Source organism: Dermacentor variabilis, chromosome 2 (assembly GCF_050947875.1).
Source record: "Dermacentor variabilis isolate Ectoservices chromosome 2, ASM5094787v1, whole genome shotgun sequence".
NCBI classification, from domain to species: domain Eukaryota; kingdom Metazoa; phylum Arthropoda; class Arachnida; order Ixodida; family Ixodidae; genus Dermacentor; species Dermacentor variabilis.
The window spans coordinates 126,458,804-126,485,942 of NC_134569.1; the positions used below are offsets into that span (position 1 = coordinate 126,458,804).

The window sequence follows — 27,139 nt, forward strand, 5'->3', positions numbered from 1 at the left end:
GAGCAATACACGGGCTGCCAAACGTGGCCCTGCTAATGTCGCCGATTCTCCTAACGAGGCGCATGGTGGATTAACGCTGCCGTAGTCTCCAGTTCTTCGAAGGAAGTTCATGGTCGGTTAGCGCTGTCGTCCTCGCTGGTTCTCTGAAGGGCGCCACCACCGCGGATCGATCGAAGGACCTGCAGCGGGCTGAGGTCGATCCTGCAGGCCGATCCTAACAGGACCTTAGCGTTTGATGATTGTTAAATTTCGGCGTATTTGTCCTTCGGTCCCTACCTGCGGCTAGAATATTTTCGTCCACTCTCATTTCCATTCATCTCATTACTCGGTATGTCAATTAAGCATAAAAATTGATTTTCCCTGTGCTTTCCGTGACAGCATTGTTTGTTACTCGCATAGCCGAGATGTTAGAGAGAGAGAGATACACCTTTATTTTCTGAAACGGTAATCCGAGTCAGGGCTCGGTTGTCTCTAGGTGGGACGATTCCTTATTCTAGGGAGTTTTCGATTTTGCGTACGGCAGAGTTACGAGGACGCAAACCGCCTGGCTTACAAAATAACCCCAAAGGAGTCTACAAAAGGACGCGATTCTGGCGGTGGCGCTTTGCGTACGGAAAGGTCCCTTTGGGTACCCAAACCCCATTTGCATACGCAAAATCTACAACTCACTAATGATGGTTTGTGGCTCCCTCTTTTGGCCAGCGCTATAAGAGCGAATGCAGCGCAGGACAAGGACGAAACCGAAAATGGAAATATAGTGGCAAGGTGAAGAGTGCTTCGGGACGCGCGGGCCACCTTGTACTCACGTCGCTCTTCAAACTTCTGCGGCTCACGGTGCGATACGATGCATCTCGGAGCTGCCTCCGTGGAGCTTCGGGGGCGTCGTCGTCCCTCCCCACTTCGCGCTTGCTATCGCGCGTCCCGTGGAAGCGTTTCGAGGCCAGTCGGCGCTGTGTTTCTCTTCTGGGAATCCACTGAAAGAAGCCGCTCTGCGGCGGCGGCGGCGTCGCTTCGCGCCGGTTGAAAAAGCGGTTCCTTTTTTTTTGCCCACCGCGGTCGTCGTCCTCCTCGTATTCTCAGTGGGCACGGGTTTCGCCCGGCGAAGCGGTCATTTGTCATGTGTTTTAGTCAGGCGACCACTTTTTGCGCTTCTTGGAGGGAAGAGCTGTAACGATCATATATACTTAGATTTAGGTGCCCGTTAGGTAACCGCAGGTTGTCAGAATGAATCCGGAGTCCCCCACTACGGCGTGCCCCGTAATCAGATCGTGATTTTGGCTCATAAAACCGGAGTAATTTAATTTCAAGTAACGGTACCCTCAGCCATACCCTCTCCCTTATATTTATATTTCGTAGTGGAAGACACTGAAGCTTACCGTGACACGATGCCCTGTTGGGCCTACTTTTTCTTGCTTCAATTTTATGCAGCGATGCACCCTCGTATTTCATCCCTTGCCTCCAAACAATCAATTTCCAGCCCTCCCGCAGCGTCCCCCGCCTGCTCGAAAAAAAAAAAAAAAAAAAAAAAAAACGCGACATCTTTGTAGCCGAGTGTGCAGCGAATAGACTAGCAGCGTTCGTCGATCTCTGCAGTCACATTTCAGGCAGCGAAATTACACACAACCGACGCCTGGCATCCTGACGAGGTCTGTATTTGCGTGGGAGAGAATTCTTGTGAGGAGCCGCGGTCTTCCCCTTTACATTGGCCGTGAGTTAGACGTCTGCAGCTTGTTAGAATCCTTGCATCCTTGTCTTTCTTTCTTTCTTTTTAGTTCGTCCTGATGAAGTGAGACTAATGGAACGTCGCAAGCGTAATGAGTTCCAAGAGCAGCGCTAATTAATCAAACCGCTCGAGCGACCTCCGCTGGGGCAGCGAGGAAACGGCGCTCTCGCTCGGCTGCACGTACTCCTTGTCGGGAAACTTATGTGCCGTGAAATAAGGCTCCGTGTGCCGGAGTTAAGAGAGAACGACGACCCGTGGTATGAACGCGAAGTCCCGAGGAGATTGCAAGAATTTCGCACGAGCAGTGCGCTGCTTTGAAGTTGGGCGATTATTCGGTGACGCGTTAAGATGGCGTTCTGAAATTAATGGCTGTCTGAAAGAACCTGGGAAGATTAAATGGCAAACAGCGATGCAGTGAGGACGAAGTTCAGCTTCTCCTTTGACTCGAACGGCCGCTGTGCGCTCATGCGCGTTAGCTGTATACGTATTGCGCCTCAGTCCCCCTATGCCACGCCGCGTGGAAATGTAGTTTGAATATATAGTTTGACTGTTTGTTCCATGTGGCTTCCGGCGTTTTAGTAAGGTTCTGCAGGAACTTACGCGGCACGGCTGTTCACGCATGAACAGCTCTGCGGGACGGCGGGTTAACTCTGAAAATGCGTTGGGAACACGTCTGTATAATGTTGTAGAATTGTTCCACGAAGACGGAATGTCGGGCAAAAGAGAGATACTTCGTACATATCCACATTCCCTGTTCGAATTCATGGCAAAACGGGTTCATTATTTCCTCTTATGTCCCCGTCGGTGACGTTGCAGTACGCAGTCCTGTACGCAGTTTGTTGTTGCTAATTCATTCCTGTGGTGGACAAAAAAAAAAAAAAGACTAATACGGTGCTGTCTGTAAATGGAACCCGCTGCGTGTTTAACGTGGGTGCATTTCGGCTCAGCGCGCAGAGTATTCCTAAGTACTTGCTGACTGTGCAGTATATCGATATTTAATTATTCTTAAAGTACTCTTGTATATGGCTGTGTTGACTAGAAAATGTATAAAGCATAATCCCATTGCATTGGGTTCGCTGAAGTCTGCAGTGCGTTGGAATATAAACTTATTTTGAATAATTTCTTCGACAGGCCACCATAATTCGTGGCTGAAGAGTAGACGTATATTATACGCTGGTGTATGGGAAGAAAGGAAACCGAGGCGCCGGATTTTTGTTAATCGCAACCAGCCTAACAGATAAAGAAGTTATCTGACGTTTTTTTTTTTTTCCCTCCTTTTTTTTTTCTAATTGCAGTGCAGATATAAGATGAAGGGAAATGAAAGTGGACGTAAGAAACAGCTTGCCGTCGGCGGGGTCCGACTGGTGGATACGATGGATTCGACGGTCGATACGCGAGTTTATCGGTCAGCGGCGCGTTGGTGACGCCATCGGTCAAAAGGATGTTCCACATCCGCCGACACGGCCTTGAGTGGCGCTACTCCCACTGTTGTAGATGCTGTACACACACGTAAATGCCCAGGAATCTATAGCCGCCGCCGCAGCAATATCACAAGTGGTATAGTGCAACGCACGCGTAATGATGCGGAATCTGTATGTTTAGATAAACCAAACTTTATTTTAGGACATAGGAGGTGATTGTCTCTGTCGTGCAGGCGATAGCAGACCAGACGGTGATAACGCTTTATGCGGACCGCGGAGGACACTTGAAATGGTGCGACAGATTCCCGACATGTTAATGTGCTATCGTCGCTTCCCAGCAGCAAACCCTTTCGCACATCAACCGAGGGCACCACGCTCATTCTAACGCGGTGTTCCTGCCGAAACTTTCGGAGGCTGTACAACAACGGTTGCGGGCACCTGTATGGGCAAGACTATAATAGACTGTGTATCATTTTACGACGCCATAAAGGTGGACCACCTTCGTATGTAGCGCCTAAATCGATTTGTGATTCTGCATATTATGACAGAGTTGATGAGAGTGGTTAACTTCCGGACATCATTAAGGTTGCGTGGTTTTGCTCGCCTCTCGGTCGTGTGGCCATCGGCTCGCCCCTCGTAGGACGCGTCTGGAGAACGCCTTAAGTCACCGAGGTGTCGTGTATATATTATGGATGATACACCGCGCAACTAAACCGTGGCTGCCGTCGTGTAACGCTCGAGCGAGTCTCGATGACGGTGTTCGACAGGCAGGCAATTGGAGCGCTCGTTGCGGGCAGAGCGGCTTCTCCTCTGCACTGCAGCACGTCGCCCTCAATAGCGCGCGAGAAGCCGGCGCGCGTTCGGCGGTGGGCGTGGCTAAATCGCACGCGGCACGGAAGCGAATTGAGTTTGGGTGCCACGGGCACTCAGGTTACAATAGTGGAGACCGCAGGAGCGCCTTGTCATCATTGCGAAAGCGCTTTTCTTCGTTGTTCTCCGCTGCATGCGCTGCCGACGGAGACGTAATGGTGTCTGCCCTTAATTGCCCGGACACTTTTGACAGACGCAGTTTGGCATTAGTGCGAGGCACGAGGTCTGTGTGTGTATTCTGCTTTGTGAGCGTGCGCGCGCTGGTGCTGTAGCGACGTGTGGAAGATGAAGGGCGCCGCGCGTGGAGTTCCACCGCGAAGTGTCCCGTGTCTCGCTTTCGACGGCCGCTTTGTCGCCTACACTGCGCCTGCTGCCGTCCACGACCTGCTGGCTGCGAGACAGCGCGAGGTCATTCACGTGTATGGTTACATGTGTCTTTGGCTTCGACGCACACTTCGTTCACTTGAAACAAGTCTGCCTCGACGCAAGCCGGTCCAGCACCTTAGTCAGAGCACGAGGGAAGCTCGGTGCAGAAGATGGTATGCCGTTATACGTAGCCGTGAGAGTGTACGGTCTTAAAGGGAAATTAAAAGGGTAACTTTGTTTAATCTGTATTAGCAAATTGTCCTTCTAGAGTACCAGAAAGGCCACTCGTCATAGCGCGAAGGGAAGTTTGGTAAATCGAGAAAGACGCGGGAACGAAAGACGGATGACCGACGCCGCCTTGCAAGTTCCGCACTCGCCGTGACGTTAATTAAGGCGAAAGCCTTATATGTCTCATCGGTCGGTCGATCTTGAGCGAAAACGCGTCGTCGGCACGGAAGGTGAAAGAAAGCTACGAAACCTCGACCTTCGGTGGGAGTCGAAACCACGATATGTGGTGTTAATAAAGGCGAAGTTAATTAAGGAAGAGTTAATTAAGACACTCGAACCCACGAGCTTGTGTGGGAGTCGAACCCTTGACCTTTGGAATTAAGAGGAATGTGGCTAAGCGAAGCACACTACGCGAATTAAAGGGGATGGCTATAAACGAAATTAGAGGGTGAGCAAGCGAATAAAGAGGATGAATAAGCGAAGTAAGAGCGATGACTAAGCGAAGTAGACTAAGCGAATCAAGCGGGATGTGTACGTTATGTGTCCGTGTTTGATGCATCTGCACTTGGGCTTTCGCCTTCTAGTCGTCTTAGGGATAACATAAGAGACCCTGTAATTTTTTTTTTAACGCGTCTTCTAGGGTTTGGGTAATTCTTTACCGGTAAAGATGGACTACATTGTATATTAAAATAAGACAAAGACTGAACTTAGCAAGTTTCGAGAACATTAGCCGAGCCGCTAGGCAGTATGTACTTCGAAATTCGTGACGTGACATTGACGTATACCGTCGCTGGGTTCCCGCGCGATATTCGCAAAATGGAACTTTCACCTTTATGGTTTCGTGTAATAATGAACCTATTGCCGCGAAATGAACGAAAATCGCTTTGAAAGAGTATTTTGTATGTGCAGACTGATTTGTTTCTCTTCAGCGCCCCTTTATTCATGCGGCTGTGGACGATTGACGAGTCAACACAAACAAACTGCGGCGATGACTCTGAGAGCGACCGCTTATTTATTTTTATTTTTCCCCGAGGCTACGGTACGCGCCGAACAACCCGATCCGCGCGTTCGTCTTTCGGAACGGGTCCCCATCTTGCGTGTCTGCACACGTGTAGACTTCGCATTAAAGTAACTGGCCGCAATTTAGCACTCACGCATTCACGCACGCGCACTCGCACAATTAACGCATACACTCGAGCTCAACACGCGTACCTGTGAATGCTAAACTGCGCCCAATTACTTCAATATGACGAGTTACGAACTAATCCAACAGTAAGTTAGCCGTTAGCCCAGTGAAACTGCCAATCGTAGGTGTGCTCCGCGCCGCTTTTTTCTTTTCTTTTTTTTTTTTTGAGATCTCTGTACAGGCTTACGATTCTGTTCAGCTGCTGATGACAGACGCGCACACACAAGCGGGGGGGGGGGGGGGGAGGAGGAAGGAGGAGGAGGGGGTACTACTCGTGAGCAGTGTGCGGTGCTTGCGTTCCTAATTTATACGCCGAGTAGGGCGGAGATGCAAGGGACTCGGGTTCCGGAGAGGGGGAAAAAGTATGTATGAAAACTTGACATTAAGCAGCATATCGTTGAGAAACCAGGGCGGTGGGACGACGAAACGCGAAGACACACACGCACTATACACACGTACCGGCATACGTTATATTTCTTCTTTTTTTCCCCACCACGTATAAAGTGTTTTGGTCATTTCGCTTTCTACTTACGCGCGAGTGCTGCTTTTCATAAGGGAAAACTCTCTCCTTATATGTCCCAAGGTGCGTTTGTTGATCTCGTTTTCTGTGTCAGCGCGCGCGTTACTTTGCCTTTGGTACATCACGCGGGCCGCGAGGCGGCGGGGATCCGCGCTGATATCATTTTCTGGATATTAGGCTGCGGCGGCGAGCGCCGGCGGCGGCGAGCGCCGGCGGCGGCTAGCGTGTCTCTCGCTTAGCGCGGAACGAAAGAGGGCAAGGAAGACATCAGCCGCGGGACAGCTGTTGCCGCGCCGAGGCGGGCGTGCGGGACGCAGCGTAGCGCAGCGCACCGTTGTCCGCGCCGCGGGGGGTGGGGACTCTCTGCGGCGCGAGGGTCTGGTCGCTTTCGCTTCGGAGCCGAAACTGGCTGAAACGGCAGGCTACGTAGCGCTGCTGTTGCTCTCTCTCTGTGGCCGCGGCGGCGGCGATGACGCGTATACACACGACGTGTATCGAGCCCTGCTGACCCCGTGCACCTCGACGGGGTGGAAACGGTGAAGCCGTTCGGGGTCGCGAACCGAGAAGGCTGGAACGCTTCTTTTTTTTTTTTTGAACCGAGGAAGAGGTCGCTGTGGCTCTCGAAAAACGAAAAAAATATAGGCAAGGCGAAGCTATATACGAGGCCGAACTGGGAACCCCCCTATGGCGAGGCGGATTCCGAAGGGAACATATTCTTCGCGCTACGTCTCGACCCATGGAGTCCCGTGTGTCGTTGACGGAGCCGTTTTCCCTCGGGTTCGGAGGAGATTATTTTTAGCCGCGCAGTGAAATTTGTTGCGCGACATTTAGGAGAGCGGGGTACAGATGGAAACGGCCGAGTGCTCGGAGCATGTTTTGAACCGATCGATCAGCTGTAGTGGAAACGGCGTCCCTTTGTTGCTGCCGGCGCGGCTCGTCCCTCGCGGATGCGTGGCGTGTATATAGGTTGGAGGTAGATGGCTGTACACTTCAAAGCGAGAAAATAATCCACTCTGAGGCCCTGTAGGTCCAGTTGAGTTTCTATCGCGATGCGCCTCTGTATTTGTGTCACACAGCTCAAGTAAACTTATAGTGGCTATAATTAATGACTTATTGGTTGGCTACTGTAAGTTGAACTGCAATTGGTGTATAAACTTTAGGCCCTGCATTACTGTAAGCCACGTACTGTCATTAATTAGGAAGAGTATAGTGCCGGTGTACTTGCAGAAATTGTAAATTTTTAATGTTTGTAAAAGTCGCCGCGTCTACGGTGTTACCTTCGACGCTTTATTCAGGGTGATCATCTTTATGTTCTATAGAATTTTTAAATAGCCTGTTGCAGATAACAAAATTGTAGTCCTTGAGCAGGATTATTCGAAGATGTCGACATTAATTGCACGAGGAATCGAAACACATACTCAACTACTTAACAAAAATGCACTAATTATCTTTTGAATTACAGTTAAAGCTCGATCTAACGAAACCCAATTTTACGAAGTTCCCAATATAACGAAGAAATTTACATCCCTGGCAGGTACCCTGTAGGGTTCGGTGTTATCATCAACCCGAATTAACGAAAAAAAAAAAAAAGCTTGGCCGAACTTGATTTAACGAAGTTTTTCCTGAAGTAAATGAGTAAAAAAAGCGGGGATTTCTTTCTAATTTTGACACAGACGGGTTCTTCTTCGAGCGTGCGCTCTAAAGTTATCGCGTTAAAACATCTAAGCGCAATGGTCACATGCCTGGCTTTATCTTGACGAGTCCGCTCGCCGCACCCATGCACGGAATAGCCGACTCAACACCGCCTCGGTATAGGGCGGCGGTGGCTGCTTTCGTTTGTTCATGGTTTATGCGACAGACTGCTATATTAGCGGCAAATGCAATGCCGCGCTAGCCTTTGCGTGTTGCTATGCTACAATGTTACGAACTTCCCGATTTAACGAAATAATTCGAGTTTGGTCGTCACTTCGTTAAATCGAATTTCAGCTGTAATTACTCAGTGGCACATATTGCAATTTACGAAAGTTTGCAAGGCGCAAACTCGTGGAATTAATTTCCATGATGACGCCAATTTGGAGATATGCGTCATCAAACTTACCCTAAAGATACACTGTTGGTTCCAAGTTACTTCAACAAAACGCTCTTGGGAGCATTGAAGCACGAAAGTAACTGGAACCCCCATGTATTTCGTTTCACACTTTGGGAAATAATATCTATAGATTGGCGTCATGCTGGAAATTCATTTCAAGTGCATACATCTTGCAAGCTCACATGGATACGTTTCTTAAATTGCAATATGTGGCGTAAGCTGAATAATTAGGAAGTTAATTAGTGAATATTTGTTAATTAGTTGGGACGTGTGTTTCGATTTCTCGTGCTAGCAATGTCAGCCTCTTCGAAGGATCCAGCTCAAGGACAAGAATTATGATATCTGCCACGGGCGATATTTAAAAAAAAGATCAGTAAAACAAAGAAAATGATCGCCCTGTATTTCTTGTCTGCACTGCGCAAGAACGAGAGAGGAAAACAAGCATGTGTTTGACAGAGCACCGCCTTTGATTCTTGTTCTGATTGGCAGGCGTCTCGCTTGCGAACCCCCCTCCCCTATGTGCCCGCAGCATGTTCATGCAGTGCATGCGGCGGCCTTGACAGGATTGCGTTCCCGCACTGCGGCGGCACACGTTCGCGCTGCAACTTTGCGGTCCATTTGGCAGATTGAGCACAGCGTATACACACGCGCCCTCCGGGGACAGCGCGCTGGATGACGACCTAATGGATACTTCTCTCCTAGCGTCTCGTTCGTCAGCGAACGTCATTGCGCATTTATACGAACGCCGCGCGTCCTTCAGATGCGGAGAACGCGCGCGCCGATCGATTCGGACGTCGAGTGGAAACGGCCGCGCGGCACGTTTTTTGACCGCGACAGCCCCGCGCGTGCCCTGACCGCCCCGACACGTCTGCGTAGAGGTTATGTGTTCACATTCAACCTTTCAGAAACGTGATGGCGGCGAAAAAAAGAACCCAGACGTGTCTCTTCTGGCAACCCGGATTCGGTGCGCGCAGGTGTTTGAGCTCGAGGAAACAGTGTTGTACTATGCATATATGAACGAAAATCTTGCCGAGCGGGAGAAGTACCTCCAGGTGGCGTTCTGGACTGCCCTTACGATTCTTACGTGGATTCGTCGGGGTGTCTGGGCCACCAAGCAAGAACGTAAAGAGGTGGACATGCAGCGGCGGTACACTCGCCGGTCATGTCCTTCCTCATCTTTTGTGTTCTTGCTTGGCGCCTATATAGAACACTGCAGTGAATCTACACCAGCTAGCTGGAATTTCAGTTCTTCGGCCATATGGAAACGCTGTACGTATGTAATAATTCTAAACGCCACCTGAGAGGAGCACTAACCGTATGTAAAGTCGTGGAGCTGGAACCACGTGACACCGACTATACAAGCCGTTCGGTGAACGCGGCGCGGAAAAATGGAGGACTGCGGTTCTTCCCTTTCTCTCTTTTTTTTTTTTTCATGTGATAAAAGGCCCACCAGCAAAGCGCGAACCGTGCTCTCTTACTGACCGTGTATAGTTTAGCAGACCGATCTCCGAAACGCAGCCGTATCGTACAGCATTCTTATCCAGCTTCACTGTAAACTGGCGAGAGAAACGACGCCTCTTCTTGGTAAGCTTTCTGGAACGAGTCGCCGTATATGCACCACTGCACCCATGTTTCTGGAACGCTTGCCTGACGGCCTCTGGGAGCGTCATTTGCGAGCGACGATTCGGCTCCGCAAGACGCGAGCGGTCGAACGCGTATTAATGCGGGGTTCTCCGCACGGACCGCTCGTCGTGGACGTTTGCGAACGACCGTATGCACCCGTCACTTCTCGCTCGTTCGTGTGACGCGGTCGTCGCCGATTCTTTTCCGCGTCGCCGCCGTCGTCCCTCGTGCGATCGAGGAACGACTCCGTCCCGCGATGATGGACTCTCCGTGACTACGCTCCCGCCGCCGCGCGCGTATATATCCCGCTGCATGCGGCCGACAATGGTCATCCACAGCTCTGCAGACGCGGCCCCCCTTGTATATAGATGACAGCATGCAGCGCGAAGAAAAAAAAAAGAAAAAAAAGGGCCCGCGGTCCCGCAATTGCCGCCGCGATCGGATGTCGAAGTGGAGCACGCCTCTGCATCACACCATCTGCGTTCGCGGCTATTACACGCCGCGTGCGTGTGGCGCTTTCGTTGGGAACCACCGGCTTGTAGATATCACGACACGGTTCGCGCGTAATTGGATTGGAAAGGGATCGCCGCAGATTGCTGCAGGAGATGATATAGGGTGTGTATGTATAGGAAAGCAATGTCTTATAATTGCGTATTCTTTTCCCGCCTGCATGCGCCGTGAGAGCCCTTTTCCGAGGATTTGGCAGTCTTTAAAAGACCATCGCCTGGTTGCCGTTTTTTGTGTGCACGGTGTACAGGCGCGCACCTAACCGAAGGGCGTGCAATCGGGCCGCGCGTTAATCCGTTTCTGTCGTATCCTCTTTCCCTCCGTGTTTTGCTACGTTGATGGCATCGTTTCAAAAAACAAAAAGCATCAGCGCGCAGTGTGCGGTTTCCGATTCGTGTAGTGTGCCAGGCATGGATATCTCGATCGATCAGCGAACGTTCTTATCGTGCACTTCGCGACCCATCGATCGATTAACGCGGTGACTACATATGCTTAGCCTATCGTTCAATATAGATCTGCCGTCGCGTATATATTGACTGATCGGTCACTCAGTAACCATCGAAGAGCGATATGCGCTCTTCTGCTTTATTTCTATCTGCCAGAAGTACGGGAGATATAATAAGAGGGACCCGAAAGGCACCTTTATGAGCGGCGACCGTGTCCGAGCGATGAACAAGGTTGGGGCGTGGAGGCCGCGTGCCCGACCATGAAAAAAAGATAGCCATTCCCAGAAAGTACACAGGGGTGCGGGTGTGCCGTCTCTCTCGAACGCTTTCGGCCGCGTATAAGTCCCGTTCGTCGGCTATCCCTCCTGAGTGCGCCTTCGGAGTTCGAGAAATCCGTTAGCCGGCCATTCCCGGTGGGCTGCCCCTTCCTTTTCCGCGTTGCTTCATGCGCTCTGCGGGCCTCGCGGAAAACACGGCGGGCTCCACCCCGTTCGAAATTGCAGAGCGTGCGTAAGCCGTAGCGGCGTACGTTTGTTTCCAAACCGTGCAGCAGCAGCAGTCGCCACGTTCTTCGAGGCCCCCGCTTGCACCGTCCCACAGTGCCTGTCCCCTCTTCCGCCTCGCGCGGTGGGTTCGGTTTCGCTGCTGCAGCTTTGCGTGGCGTGCCGTCGACGCAGCTGACTGAACGTCGACGCTAGCACACACGCACGCACACGCTCGTGCGTTCGCGTCGTGATCGAAAAAATCGAATCCGAGCAGTGTGTGCGGACGGATGGAAGGGAGGGAGAGGGCGAAAGCACCGCGGGACTCTTCTAAGCTCGCTGGGCAGCCCGTTCCCGAACGTTATTTTCGGGCTTTTCGGTTTCGTTTTGCCTTTTCCGATTGCTGCTTGGTGCGTCGTCGTTCACTTCTCCAAGGGCGGTTGTGCAGCGCCGTTCCCGTCGCGTGACCCCGGTGACTGTGTAGCGAAGCGGTGCACGCGTAGTGCACGTCGAAATCTCGTCCTCCGGCAGGGTCGTAGATTTTGGCGGTCTATACTGTTTGAATCCCACCGATGGCAACGGTTGTTGTGGTCGCACCGATGGTACGACCTGTTGGGAACTCGGCGCTGACGCCCGTGGTTGCACCTGGGTCGCAAGCCCCAAGGGTAGCGTTGGCCTGGCGGCCTGGGGTACAACTGGAAGCATCCGAAGGTCCCGGCAAAGCATGAGTCGACTGGTAACAACAAAACAACTTGTTTATTTTAACATCGCAAAGAGTTGGCGGTCAGGTTGACCGAAGTAGAGAGACGGGAGAGCACTTTACTCAACAGAAGAAATCGGAGCCCTCCTTTTGGCGTCCGGGGCAGCTGTTTTTATACTCTCGCAGTTGAGGGCAAGAAGGAACCCCTCAATAGACGAGCACGTGATTGTACAATGGGATAAGGTGACGCATACTGTCGTAGCGCCGCTGGTCGGGCACAAAGACTGGGAGGAGAAGGTAACTTCTACTCTCGTAGCGCCTCTGGTCGGGCACAATGGCTGGGAGGAGAAGGTGACTTCTACTCTCGTAGCGCCTCCGGTCGGGCACAATGGCACGTACACTCACACACGCACATGAAGACACGTGGCATCGGAACATGCCTGGACGCGCTTGGCGGGGAGCGTAGCGGCGACGCCGAACGGGCCAAAATGTCTGCCGCTTTATTGCAGTCGCGCCGGCTAAACCGCGCGTCGTAGGCGAAACGTAACAATACGCGGAGGCAGTCGCACTGCGCGGGGACATTTTGTGGACTGCACGGCGTGAGCGACCGCGACGTGCCGCGCGTTGGGCGCCGGTCTGGCAGGTTTGAGCGCGCATCAGAGCGCGTCGAACGGTCGTTGCGTTTAGTACTGCGAGCGCGCTGCGTTCCCCCTCCGCTGACGGCGCACCACCACCCAGCGCCGTAGTGTTTCTTTTCTTTTTTTTTTTTTTTGTTTAACCTAGGTAGGGCATTAGGCAGTATAATAGCGAGAGCTTGGTGGCACAACCCACCGCCCCGTTCCAAAGGGGACGCTCATAGCATCCATCCATGCATCCGTCAAATGCGCGACCGGCGATACGTTCGCGAACCGCGACTGTTCTGTTCGATTGATTTTACTCGACGTCGTGCCCTGCAGCCGCACGTCGTTGTCTGCACGAATCGCAACTTCAGTGGGCAGCCGGCGGGCTGAAATCAGGGTTTTAGGTGCGCGTTGTATAGTCCGCTATGTCATTGCGTCGTCGCATAGCCTCGGCCGCTCGCGTGCACAGGGATTTTTTTGTTTTTTTTTTTTAAATGCGAAGCGTTCTTTGCCTCATTCTTGGCACCTTGTTCGGGTATGTAGGCAGAGGTGGGTTCCTTTCTGGCCTCGCTTTAATAAAAAGAAAACATTGTGTGACCGACGGTGCATTCGAACCTCGAGCATACGAGCACAACAGTGTCCGCGATGCTCTAACCATTGCGTCACCATCGCACGCGTTCTTCTCTCCTTCCAAAGTTATGCAGCCAGCTAGCTCTTTGAAAAAGCTCGGTGCGTGCTCGCTGTGCCATTCCCTCGTCTTCTTTCCTCGTGACAGGTTTGAGGCGCCGTGCTACGGAGTGCACTATCTGCGGGACCGCGGCCTGCTTTCCTCGGTACTTTCCTCGTAGCACGCTACGTGGAAATTGTGTGACGTTGTACCGAATTCGTGATCGCCAAAGTTTATAGTGTCACGCGATTATTACTTTTCTCCGGGGCTATCGTTGGCACGATAGCCAAAAACGCGAACCAGAAGAAGCATAGTTTGCTTGATAATGCGGATAATGCCAGCCAACGCTGAATAGGCGCTGGAGCCAGAAAGCCAGCTGTAAACTTTATTCGGTCGCCCATTCACAAAAAAAAAAAAAAAAAAGAAAAAAAAACAGTTTTTGAAGATGCATTTGTAAGCGAGGTTTTCTTCTCGTAGACCGCTTCGAAAGGTACCGCTTCTGTGGTTGTGCACACGCACATATATGGAAATACTGTTCTGCCGCTCTGATATATATATATATGTATATATATGTACCTCGAAGTGCTATCCCTCATAGTTCCACAGAACACGTTTAATTTCCAGTGACCTTTATTTGTAATTACTTGGTCATTTCGTAAGCGAACCCACAAATGAACCGTCCTTAACACGTTTGCCTGCTTGCATCTCGCACATTATGCTGGACATTCCGACCCGCATGCACCATTTCATTTCATGGGGAGTGTTTGTAGTCTCTATATCTAAAAGCAATATCGGTTTAGCTGGTTGAGGTATACCTTATACGGTATAAGCTTATAAACCTTATGAACGCTGATATGGTAAGCGTTCAGGCGCGTGTGTCATATAATACCTGCTCGTATAAACAATTTAGATGCAGCGGCGTTCCTGTTGCGAGGGCCTCGACGGCGCGCCTTTGCGGGCGGTCACTCCAAGGCTGCTCGCACGCGTTATATATACATGTATGCGTGCGCGCTGACGTCTTGTTTTGTTTCGCGCGCATCCGTGGTCGGCGCTATCTAGCTGTACGCTTCGCGCAGCTGGCAGTTTCCGTCGCGGGCATTCTCGCAGGGTTTGCCGGCGACGAAGGTGCGCCTTTATTTTTTGTTGAAATGAAAATAGAGGCAAAAAACGTAGTCACCTTGTTAGTGATTACCACGATTCAGTTGAATAGAGCGAGAATGGTTGGCCGCATTAGGCAGGACTGAAGCCTGCAGTGAAGCGTTTCAGCGCAGTGCGCGTGTTCAAATACGCGCACTGCGCTTTATAGCACGAAGCGAAGCGACAGGGCGAAACGAAACGTAATCGTCGGCAGACAAAGAAGGCAAAACAAGCAGAGTGTGTGTGTGTGTGTGTGTTATTCCCTCTGTAAATGGCGACACAGTTTCCGGTCAGCGTGCAGCGGCTGAAATGCAATAGGGCGCGGTGCGCACATGACTTCGTTTTGATGTCATCGTACGTTTTTCGTGATTAAGTGGATTTCATAGGTTTTGTCTCGTTTGCTTAGATCCCGAACTCGTCTGACCGTGTGGTCATGGAAACGCGCGCAGAAGTCGTCGTTGTTACCCATTGCGGGCGCCGAGATGCGAGCGCTGTACACAGGTGCGCGCTAACGAGTGCGCGAGCGGGCGACTTCCGAGCAGCAGACGCGAGCACGCGCCGGAGAGTAAAACTCGAGCGGGTTTTTTTTGTTTGATGCGTGCACCAGCTTTACCGCTCGCGCTGCATTGCGGCTTCTGCACTTGGGCTCGGTGTCGTCTGCTTTGCACTGGCGGGACCCTTTTTTTTTTTTTTTTCCTGGGCTGCGTCCGCACGTCACACCAGAGAACAGCTGCATGCGAGGCTGCCGATGGGCGTCCCACGCCCCGGTATGCTATACTGGGTAGAGAAGGGGATTCAGGCGCGGAGGGAACGTGCGTTGGTGCATCGACCGCCGGTTCGGGCTGCTGCTACAGCTGCCGCCGGCGCGTCGGGTTCCAACCGCACCCTGCGGAGGCCGTCGGGACCCCGGGCGTCCCGTGCCGCCGGCGCAACGATCGATGTCGAGTGGAACGGGGTGGTGCGCCCTTGGCTCCTCTCTCTCTCTCCCCGGCGGCTGTCCCGCCGCCGTCTGCGTCTTTTTTTTGGCTCTCTCTCCTTGGTCTCCCCGCGGGTAGAGCGGCGCGAACTCTGGAACGGACGGCGAAGAGGCTCGGGCGAGGTTGTTGGACGGAGGTGTAGTCGGTCTCGGCTTGACGAGGCTCGCGGTCTGTCTTCCGCCGCCGCAGAGAGACGATCTGTGCGTTAGAGATCTTCCGTCATAAGAGAGTTTTAGAATAGGGGCCCCAAACGTTTTGGGGCCCCAAAGAAATAGCGTCGAAGCCACTGCGCATGCGCAAGACGCAAACTCCGTTTGGGTTTTGCGTTGGGAACGCTATTTCACCGATTTAGCGGGAGCCCAAATAGCGGCCCCAAAAGCTTTGCGTCGGCAAACATGGCGGCACCCATCGAAGCGACGGCTCTAACTTAGCACAAAACTGGGTTCGATTCGCGGTAACGCGTGAAGTTCGCAAGCTAGGAGAAGTGAGTGCGGTTATCGCTTTCTCTCAACTAGCGTGTGTTATGAAGATTGACTCATTAGACGCCACGGATTTTGAATTCGATTGTGGATTTTATGGCTCGTAGGCCTAACAAGGCTAAGCTTGGCTGGTGAAGGCTAGTAAAGTTGGTTTGCTGAAAACTAAGCGCAACTAATTGTTTGCTGCTTACAGAGAATAACCTCTAAATTGTTATTAAACGCGAATACACGCAAGTAAAAATTATTATTCCTATCATAAAATGGTATATTTTATTTAATTATTTCTAATAGTTTTTCTTTGACGCTGTAGTGGCGCTGTCAGCGCAAGACGCTATCCGCAAACGTCAAACCCTATTCTAAAACTCTTCACTCCTACGTGCCCCAACGCTAACACCCGCAAAGCTCTTTGGGGCCCCAAACTATTGGGGCTCCTATTCTAAAACTTCCTATATATAGCTCACTCACCGTATTTTTTTTTTCGGCCTATACACTCATTGGCAGTACAGTGGCTAGAATAGGGAAGTGTGGCGACCAGCACGGAGCGCCTACGAGACGCAGTGAAGCCGCCCACAGGGGAGCCGCGAGGGGGCGCGCGCTGACGTTTACACGTCGCCCGGTGCGAGTTGCGCCGGCTGTGCTGCTTAAGCAACGCCACGCGCCCTGACCTCTGCGAAGTAGTGCTCGTTTATTTTTCTGCTGCAGCAATTTAAAAACGTAGAAGAGCGCACGCACAAGCCACTTGCCGGCTCAAAGCCTAGCTGTCACTTTACACTCAAACTATTGAGAAACTGAAGAGACAAAAATGCAGAACTTGAAAAGGGCGTCCTCGCAGACCGGTTATACGCCCTTCCGCCGAAGCAAAGACTTGCTGTTATGGAATGCTTTCAAGCTGCTCGTCAAAAATCAACGAAAGGTATGTAGTACAATCCGGACTGGTTGTTGGATTGCGTGATAATGCTAATGAAAAACTCGAGGCTCGACGAGCATGTCGGGCGGGAAGGCATACTCATCCTTCCAAGCGGAAGCTGTTTGAAGGTGCACATGCGGAAATACAAGGATGGGTTTGGCCTCAACCCTGCTATTATCACAGGCATTGAAAGAAAAACCAAATCTATGGAGGAATTCAAGTGCCATGGTGGCCTGATTGTGGACGAAATGAAGCTGTCAGAGTTCTTGAATGTTGGCGCAAGAGGGAAAGTAGAAGGAGTGGTGGACTTGGGGAAAATTCACATTGGAAAATGACAAACATCTTCCCTGCAATCACGGTCTTGTGATCATGTTTCAACCTTTCACTGGTTCCTAGCTGGCACCAGATATTCGGCGTTTTCGCTTCCAGGGGAGATGTGAAGGCTGCTTTTGTGCAAGATTTTAACAGAAGCCGTGTAGCTCGCAGAAAAGGCTGGACTGAAGGTAGATTATATCACGGCGGACGGAGCTTCATGGAACCGTTCAATGTGGCGGCTTTTTGTGATTTCTGGCTCCTCGACGTCCATAAAACCATCTGCACCATATATCCTGTTGACACTGCAGAGACGCCTCTTCATTTCGGATTTTCCGAGTCGGATAACATGCGTTCGAAATGGCCTTCTTAAAGCAAGGTACAAAAGGCGTGAAGGGTCTGTTTATACTGAGCACATCAGAGCATCACACATAGAGGATAAGTGTCCACTTACCCTTAAAGTGATGCCGAAGATCACTCTTGCTCACGTGAGACCTAACAACTTTGAAAAGATGAAGGTAAACCTGGCATTGCACCTTTTCATTCCCCAGGTGCTTCGGGGCCTGTTTTTCTACAAGAAGCAATTAAAGGAGCACTGGGGTGACCCCGCACCAAGTCAAGCCTTTGTTCTGCTAATGTGGAAGCTAGTAAAGGCAATGACAGCACGGATTCAACCTGAGGGATTGAAACCTAACTCTGAACATGAAAGGCACGTCAAGGATGTATGAGACTGCTTAAACCGATAGGAGGCTCACGCGGGAACGTCACCAGCAGGATTTCTTTCAGCAAGCACTGCCAAGGGACTAAGGGTCACCCTTCAGACCACGCTTGATCTAATGAAGTACCTTCGTGAGAAACTTAGCTTTAAGTAGCTGCTGACGCGCCGGCTGAGGCAAGACTGCCTAGAGAAATTGTTTGGTATCATTAGACGATTTTCTGGTGGCAACGACCATCCCTCTTCTGCCCAATTCTTGCTCGTTGTGAACTGTTTGAGTTTTTACGAATTGGTCAAAGCGCCCAGGAGTGGCAACTGTGAAGAGGGCGATCTGACCTTTCTCCTCAGTGGTTAGGATGCAAGCCATAGCGGGAAGGTAGAAGCTTTTCACGTGATAAAGAAGTCCGCAATGCTTCCATACCATGTGTACCTTGAAATGATGAGCGATCCGCAGCTAGTCTTCTACATGGCAGGGCATGTTGTACACGAAACAATACTGAGGACTGCGTGCAAGGAATGCTTTGACGAGCTCCTTGTTTTCGCCGACGAAGCCAAAGAATAGCTGGCGATGTTCATCAAGTTCTGCGGGGCCTCATATACCCTTCTGAGAAGCTCTTCTCATATGTAGACACCCTTGAAACTACTTTTTTCGGTGTGGTTCAGTTACAACGAGCTGCACAGTGACTTCTTGGAAAAGCTTGTCTTCTGCCTGCAAAAAAAAAAAAAAGAAATGACGCCATGCTAGGCTGTGCACAGCATGGCCCCAAATTCACCAACCAGGTTACAAAATTTATTTTGGTCACCCGTTTGCACATTTCTACACGAAGGCACTCAACAAAGAGAGCGCGTTTTCCTGTGAAAAGAAGCACCTGAAGCTCAGGCGCGTCACTTAGCAGAGGCTGACAACGTTCTGTTTGAACTGCTTGTAAACTATTTAAACAAAATGTTTTTTTTTTTCTTGTTGTTCTCGTGAAAAAAGAGCACTAGCTCTGGCGTGTCGCGTATCAAAATATCGTCGATGACTGAGAATGGTTTGCTTTCTACAGATTCTAAGCAATTCTTCAAAATATGAGTTGTTTGTGCAAGCAATGTGTTGAAAATAAAATGCTTGCTTCCGAGTTAGCACTGGGAATTTTCTTGCTTTGCGTTCGATAACCAGACAAAACAAGGTGCATTCTACCATCGATGTGCGCTCAATCGGATTGTTACGTTGGCGCCCTGTGATTCGTAAGGAGCTATGCTACTATATAGCAATTTGTAGCCATGAACGAGCGAGCATATACGTAGTGTGAAGCTCTCTTATTTGTTATTACATTCCTGACCGCGCGTGGATGATCGCATTCCGCGCAGGGCCCCTGCACTGCGGCTGCTAGCCGCCGTCGCTGCCGACGTGTATGCGTGTGGCAGCGCCCCCTGGAAGTTTCCTTCCAAAGCGCCACGCGCGAGCTGGCGCGTTCATCACACTTCCCTATTCTAGCCACTGTATTGGCAGTCACTCACGCCCTTGTACTCGGGCCACACACACATTCGCCAACATTGACTCGCGTTCATACTCGCTTTCGTTGATGATTACCGGAACCCACCAATGGCGATACGCGCGTCCACTCACACTAAGCTATGGTGGCTAGAGGGGGAGGTGTCAGCATCGGCTGGGCTGCGCCGTGTACGGCGGTGCGGCATTTTTTCATGACAGCGACAGGTAGCGCGCTCGTCGTCTCCGAGATGCCTAGCGTGGTGTGTTTGAGCAATCTCTCCAGCTCCAAGCGCGCGTCGTGAAGTCTGTGGTGAAGTTAGCTTCGCGTTCCCCGCTTTTGTTTGTTTGTCATAAGGAGTTCTGAGTAACCTTCTTGACCCACGCCACTGGAAAAATTTGGTCGGTATGCAGATTAAGCTGGATGATCTCCTGGATGTGGGCCACCTAAATGAAGTTCACGAGATGGTAAAGCATTGTGATAAGATGCCAGATCATCGTGCAATGGTGGGATCAAATAGCGACTCTCGCATACCCTACTACGTTAGCGGGTATGTTACCAGGAAAATGCTAATGAGAACAAAGTGCGAATAGTGTTCACTAGCTGTCAATTGCTTCAAGCAGAAGACTCGCGCTTGCTTCCGGAAGAGTCGTGCGTTACCAACCACATGGATAGAGGTGGCCTACTTTACCCATCTCAGGCACTAACAGACTTGGTTGCTGCGATAGAAGATGCCTTCACGCATTGTTTCAGCTTTAACAAGTTGAAGGCTGACAGCATCATGGGCCTTATTTCCTGCCTGTCAATAAATAAGCTGGATATGGTTGGCTGTGCGCAGCATAGCGTAGAAATCACCAACCAAGTGATACGGCTTTTTGTCATCACAAGGTTGCACGTCCTTGTCGCAGGAGAGAACGCATCGAAGCAAGGGAAGCGAGAAAAAATGAAGTACCTCAAGTTGAGGCGCACGACATAACTGCATAACTGCAAAGTTTATATCAGCAAGACCAACACAAGGCGTTTGTATATGTAAAACAGGAATTGTTCACATCACATTGTATGCCCAGAAATATCTGCATATCTGAACAGAATTTCCCACCCGACAAATTATTGTTTGCACTGCACCTTGTTCACCGTTTCTGGGTATATACCTCCATTATATATTGGATTTGCGCTCCATTTCGTGTCATATTGTTTGTTTGAGAGCTAACAACCATGTATATAGAGTCGTGTGCATTATTTTATTAACAATAAATATTCTTTTTAAGGCATTTTTGGCATTATTTGAGCGGTACTAAATACGCGAACTTAGTTCTTTGCAGGTTTCTAATATTGGAAACCAAATTTCCCTTAACGCTCTCATATTATCCTGAGTTTTGACCATTGGTGCCTACTGTTCTACCTTTCATTGCAAAATTAAATAAACTTGAAATAATCATGGTTCACTCGAGCGGCCCGTTTCAACTGAGGCGCGCACTTCAACGAGGCGCGCACCAACCAGTAGACGATTAGGACAAGCGCCATGTAGCTCAAGGCACTAACAAAGTCACGCCAGACATAACTGCATACGGCACCCCATAATAGTCCCTCAACATGTTAAAGCGGCATTGGCAAACTGCAAACAACCGCCTACTGCGGAAGCTTTCTGTTTGGTGCAATTATGAGTTTCAGAAGTGTTGCACTGAGCGCGAAGCTAAAGCGCGGCGATAAAATGACCAAAATTTAGTACATAGTACGTTAAGCCAGCTGCAGTGATAAAGTCGCCTATCCTTTAAAATGATTTTCCGATGCGCGTATTGCGCCCTAAGAAGCCGCGGAGCAAGAAAGCACTTCACAGCGGAACCAAATAACCGCAGCGGACCTTAGCCAGCGTACGGGAGGCATCTCGGAGCCGACAGCAGCGCCGCCGCATCGTCCTGAAAAAATGCTGCCTCTCCGGCGCTCCGATGCTGACACCTCCCCCTCTAGCCACCATAACTAAGCCAACATTTACTGCAGCAGCGCTCGTGCTCACGTTAACCGGCACTCCCGTTCACGCTTACGCCCAATCGCACCTTTTATCACACACACTAGACAGTTTTAGTATAGCGTACGGTATTCCATTGCGTACGCTAAAAAATAACGGGTCGTCACTGCGCATGCGCTGAACGCTAAACGAAATAGCGGGTATAGCGGGCGTACGCAACGCAAACGAGTTAGCGTTAGCGTTTTTGCGGGGTTTGCGGAGCTTGCGGGAAACATGGCGGCGGCCCCGGCTGCCCACTTCGAATTGAATTTGGCGTTGCTTTTGTAAAATGCACTTCGTTCGTAGCAAATGACTGTGTAAACGGCTTTCGCTTAGTCTCAGGCCGCTTCGACGACAGAGTATTATGGATAACCTCGTGGTGTTTTGGAGATCGCTTCTCGTTAGTCGAAGCCTAACGAAAGAAACGTTCGAGATGTCAGCGCCACCTGTCGCTAAAGGCGCGAAATAGCCGCAACGACGGCATATGGCCTCTGAGATCCGAAGATATCGCCGGCCAAATTGTAGAAAACGTGCGCTGCTTAGCGTACGCTATATTCGTATAGCGTACGCTATAGTTGCGGACGCTAAACTAAAACTGTCTACTATGTTGCCCAAGTCTGTTAAATCAGTACACACACACATGCGCGCGCGCAAACACACTTTTTGTATCTTTTTTCGCTTTCTAGACACCCATAGTTATTTGCTCTAGCTCGTCAAAAGCCCAACGGCTGTCACAGTAGTTTTCTGTATGTTTTTACTTTGCTTTGGGTTGTAGTTCCTGAGGCAGACGGCTGTCGTCGAGTTGAAACTCGGCGTAGCCCGCCCGCCCGCGATTGGGATGCAGGCGCAACGACACGGACCTAGAAGGCACACGAGACAGCACACAGCGCTAAACTGTAAACAGCCGTTTACATCCGCCATGTCTCCTCGCACTGAACTTGATTTTTTTTTCGCCCTGAATTTCAGGTTCTTTCATTACACTTAAGAAAATTATGCGGCGTGTGCCACAAAATCTGGCATCAAGCAACCCTGGGTGTCGCACCAGCCGCGTTGTTGAAATCACTATCGTGTGAAATTGCCCTATAAAAATCGCATTGCGACTGCACCGATTTTCTTTCCTTTTTTTTTTCCCCCGCTCCAGTCGCAGCATGTGAAACAAGCTTAAGAGGAAGCTTTAGCTCGAGCCCAACTCCGATGCGACCTATTCAAATACATGTAAAACGCAAAAACGCTTTTCTGAGATAACTCCTCGACCGATTTTAATGAAGTTCGTTGCATCTGAGAGAGAAACTTAAATTCTAGTGACTGTTGGAAGCGGAATTTCGATTTAGGGCCTGAGTGTTTTTAGAAAGATTTTCAAAAATTCGGAAGATGGAAGAAAAGTACAAAAGCACAAAGTTTACAAATTAATAGCTATGCATCAAGAAAAGATATGGCAGTTCTGTAAACGGCACCCATTAGATCATTCAAAGCGGACAAATTCAATGTGTCGTTTTATATCTTACGTGAATTTGTTACTTTGTGTACGAGGGTTCTGCAAAATCAGTGTTTCCATATTATTGATTTTTTTTTAGATCCATATGGTAACATATGAATATTGTCCGCTTTAGATGTACTGTCATATGCAAGTCACAGAATTGTGATATCATTTTTCATTGCTGAGTTAGAGTTGTAAACATGATAGTTTCGTTTCCTGAAATTTTCGATTCTTAATAAAAAATTTACGACCTAAATAAAAAAATTCGAAACGAACAGTCACTAGATCTTAAGTATTTCTTCTAAATGCAACAAACCTCGACAAATTTGGTTCAGTGGTTGCCGAGAAAAACGAATTCTCCTTTTACATGTATTTAGATAGGAGCACCCGAGCTTTAAAACTTTAGTAAACTTTAAATACCCAAGTTTAGTGGACGGATTGATAACCGTCGCCGTAGCACAATTGGTAGTGCAACGCACGCGTAATGCGAAGGGCGTGGGTTCGAGTCCCACCGGCGATGTTATTTTTTCACCCAGTTCCATTTCCCTTTCTTCTTTATTTTCTATATTTCAATTTCAAGCACAGCTAATTTCTCCGATGCTTTCCGTGGCCTCATTGTCTGTTGGCTTTATATTTATTTATTTACAAGTACTTTACAGGCCTTCGAGAAGGCTTTGTTGAAGGGGGGAATACGGTAATATATTCGTATGGAATTGAAAAAAAAGAAACGTCAGTACAATGAAAGGAATATTCACGCAGCATGGAAAATTAATATGAAGCAGTAAACACAATAACATAATAGCATAATAATATTATAAACGTCTCTGCATGTGTACAGTAATCATCATCATCATCATCAGCCTGTTTTATGTCCACTGCAGGACGAAGGCCTCTCCCTGCGTTCTCCAATGAAGTTCTTAAGTTGCGGCGCAGAAATCTTAACATTAATAAGTATAGTAAAAAAATTAGGATCACTGAAATTCTTTTGTTAAGCTGTAGAGAGATGCAGGAAAGAAATTAAAAGAAGGCAAGACGTGTTAAACGGTTGAAACGGCATATTGATCGATTATTGAGCGAAATGCACCGTGTTTCGATTGGCAAGCGATGTTATCTAATAGAGCGTTCCATAAACGGACCGCACGGGGCAAAGCTGAAAAATCAAAAGCGTGTGCGTTGCCATAAATTCGGGTGTAGCTGAACTGATTGTTCAGTCGTTGTGACGTCGAGGATGCTTTCTTTCAGGTTTGATAAGGTTAGGCCAACTGTGTGAACGAATCTGTGAAATAATAATAAAAGGGAAGTATCAGGGCGAGTAGTTAGTGGTTGCAACGAAAGATTGACTTTTATTTGGGTTACGCTTGACCGGTTACTATAATTTTTTGGAATGAAACGGCTCCCTCTATTCTGGATGGTCTCCGGGAGTTCGATTAGGTGTTTTTGATGAGGAGACCGTATACAAGAGGCGTACTCAATTTACGGCCGCGGGTTAGTTACGTAGGCTGGTTTTCTTAGTGGTGAAGGCGCAGTTCTTAAGTTGCGGCGCAGAAATTCTAATGATCTGTAGACGTTAGCTGAAATGGAGGTGATGTGATTAGACTATGAAAGATTGTGCATAAGGAGCACTCCTAAGTACTTATGTGCTGTGGTGTGGTCAACTGTGTTGAAATCCAAATGATAAGAAATGTGGAAGTTTTTCGAGAAAAGGAAACTACTTTGCACATGATTATGTACTGTACATATGCACTTCTAAAATGCGAACGCATGAAGCAAAATATTGTAGCGAAGTTTCCTTGAAGTCCCCGCACCCAGCTTCCCGTGACGTCACACTGAGGTTTACGTTGAACTCTGAAGCAACCGGGAAGTTCGGATAATTTTTTTTCAGCGTTAGAATAGCGCAGATAAATTGAGTTGATATAACCAACTCTAGAGGAAAAGCCCCCTACAGCGTCCATGCATTGCAAATGGTAACCACAAGGGCGTAGACGGGGAGATACGGTTCAGACGATACAGGCAATCGACGCAATTCCGAGTCTGGATGTACATATGTTATGAGCATCCCCTTTAGAACGGGGCTTTACCTTTACCTCACTATGGTGGCGCCATCTAGTTTAGGCAACAGGAAACGCGCTTTTCACGTATCAATTTTTCATCAACTTTTTTATAAATAACCATCATACCTTAAAATTTAGAAATAAACTTTACACATTGTCCATATGTACGTGATACGTGTAAATGCGTGTTCTTGCGTCATATTTTGATTATATTTAGCATTATAAAAATGAGAGGTAGCAACATAGCGGCGTCCTTGCGATTGCCACTTTTTTGTCGCTCAGCCTTTCCCCTAGAATAATGCCATTATTCTGGCACACTATAGAGTCAGTACAGTAGCATGGTATGCTCAGAGAGGAGGAAACAATGTGAAAACATGACGTCAAACCGACGTAGCGGTGCTACGGTGTGGCGCGAAACTTGAGACAGTTTGGTCTTTTTCTCCACTAGTAATGCAACGTTTTTGCCTCACAGGAAGGAAATTAGAGCTTTGCGAAAACACGTCACCTGTCTGAGCTGATTTAGCGTCGCTTAAAACTCGATGGTTCAGTTTCTCCTACCGCGCCTGCCTGCTCGCTTGTCCAGGCTTCGCGTAGCGAGCCGTCGGTCCCCCCCCCCCCCCCCCCCTCCCGCGTCCGCTAGCCGAAAGGTGCAGCATGCGCGGAGAGACCTCCGTGTTCCCGTCTTCCTCTGCCGGCGTGGTGGCGGCAGGTCGTCTGCTTGCGCAACCGAGATTACGCAGTTTGTGCAGGGCGCTTCGCGTGACGTCTAGTGGCGGCTCGTGGTGGTCGCCCCAAGCCACGGCCCCAAGCCTGTCTGTGCGACGATGAGAGGAGAGCGTGCGCGGGTTGCTGCTTTTTTAACGACCGGAATCCGTCTCGTTCGCCCACCAGTTAGTAGTACACGTGCTGCTGATGGCAGGCGGCGAAAGCGGAGACCGCTTTCGCAACTCGCGAGGCGTTCTTCGCCGCAATGTCGAACTTCTGTCTTTTTTTTTAACGAGCGTAGGGCCCCACCCGCCCTCCTCCCCTCGCCGTAACGAAGCTCTCCGTAATGGCGCCCATTGTCATTGCCACACAGCGTGGAGGAACCTTCCTCCATGCCACAGACGAAGGTCCGGGCGTGCCGATCAGTCTAGTCGTACCGTACCTGAGCGCGTCTCCCTCCCCGGCACGGGTTTCGTAATGCGTCTTGCGGCGAGGTCGGTGCTTCCAGCTGCGCGTTGTACCGGAGCCACGGTGGCCGGAGCTGAATGAAGAGCTATAATTGGCTGACGGCCTCTGTTCGACGTGCTCACAAAACAAATTATGACACAAGTTACGTATAACTAAACGATACTAACAGTCCTTATGAATGTGAACCATTTTATATTCCCTCTGAGAAGGTCTGAAGTTGAGTGGAATAAGTTAGTCTAGTGGCCTGTCTGAGAAATGAAAGAAAGGGAGTGAAATGAAAAAAAAAAGCAAAGCATACGTGCACTAACGCAACACGCGCACAAATGTTTCTCTCTCTCCTTCTCTCTCACCTCTCTGAACTTGAAGCAGACAGTCGGTCACGTGGTGTCGGATTCCAGTTTAAAGCGAGCTTTGTCGAAATATTAAGGTTGTACGGCATACCCGCGGCTTCAATGTGTTAACCGTGGTCTCGAGTTACGGTATACGTGCACATCCGTGCTACGCGCGCGTGCGACATACACAGTCAGTCGTACGTGCATGCAGACGTGAAGTCCGCTGCATTCTCTCGAGTATCGTTTCGGCCATGCATTCACCGTATCCTTCAGTCATCGCGTTCCTTGTACGCGGGGCAGCTTTCAGCCGGAGCGAACGTCATCGCTGGCGTAGCTACGTGCGACGGAGTGCAGCTAGTGTATCAAGCTCGGCGGCTTTTATTACGCGGAAGTGAATTAACTGGCAGTTGCTGAAACGATGCTCACACCTCCATTCGGTTGCACCCTTCTGTGTGCTGTCCCTGTAAACGGGCCTTCAGAACACGTCTCTCCTTTCGCGTGGAGCGCGCCGTTTTCCCCCATTGTGTTTGCTCTCTAATCTGATCCGCTTTTCAGCGGCGGCGCGTAGTAATACGGCGTCCTCACCGTGTGCGAGTGCGCCCCCCTTTTGCTTGAGAATGTGTACGCATTGATGCAGCACACGCTCACACACAC

At 49.8% G+C, this 27,139-nt stretch overlaps 1 protein-coding gene and 1 non-coding gene across 2 annotated transcripts in view; both read left to right on the top strand.

Moving 5' to 3' along the window:
• LOC142572666 (kinesin heavy chain-like) overlaps nt 1-27,139 on the top strand; it is a 164,619-nt gene that overhangs the window by 82,169 nt on the left and 55,311 nt on the right. The gene's annotated exons all lie outside the window — the stretch shown is intronic.
• On the top strand, nt 23,377-23,449 carry TRNAT-CGU (transfer RNA threonine (anticodon CGU)). Its single transcript has one exon. It is a non-coding gene; the product is annotated as a tRNA-Thr (tRNA).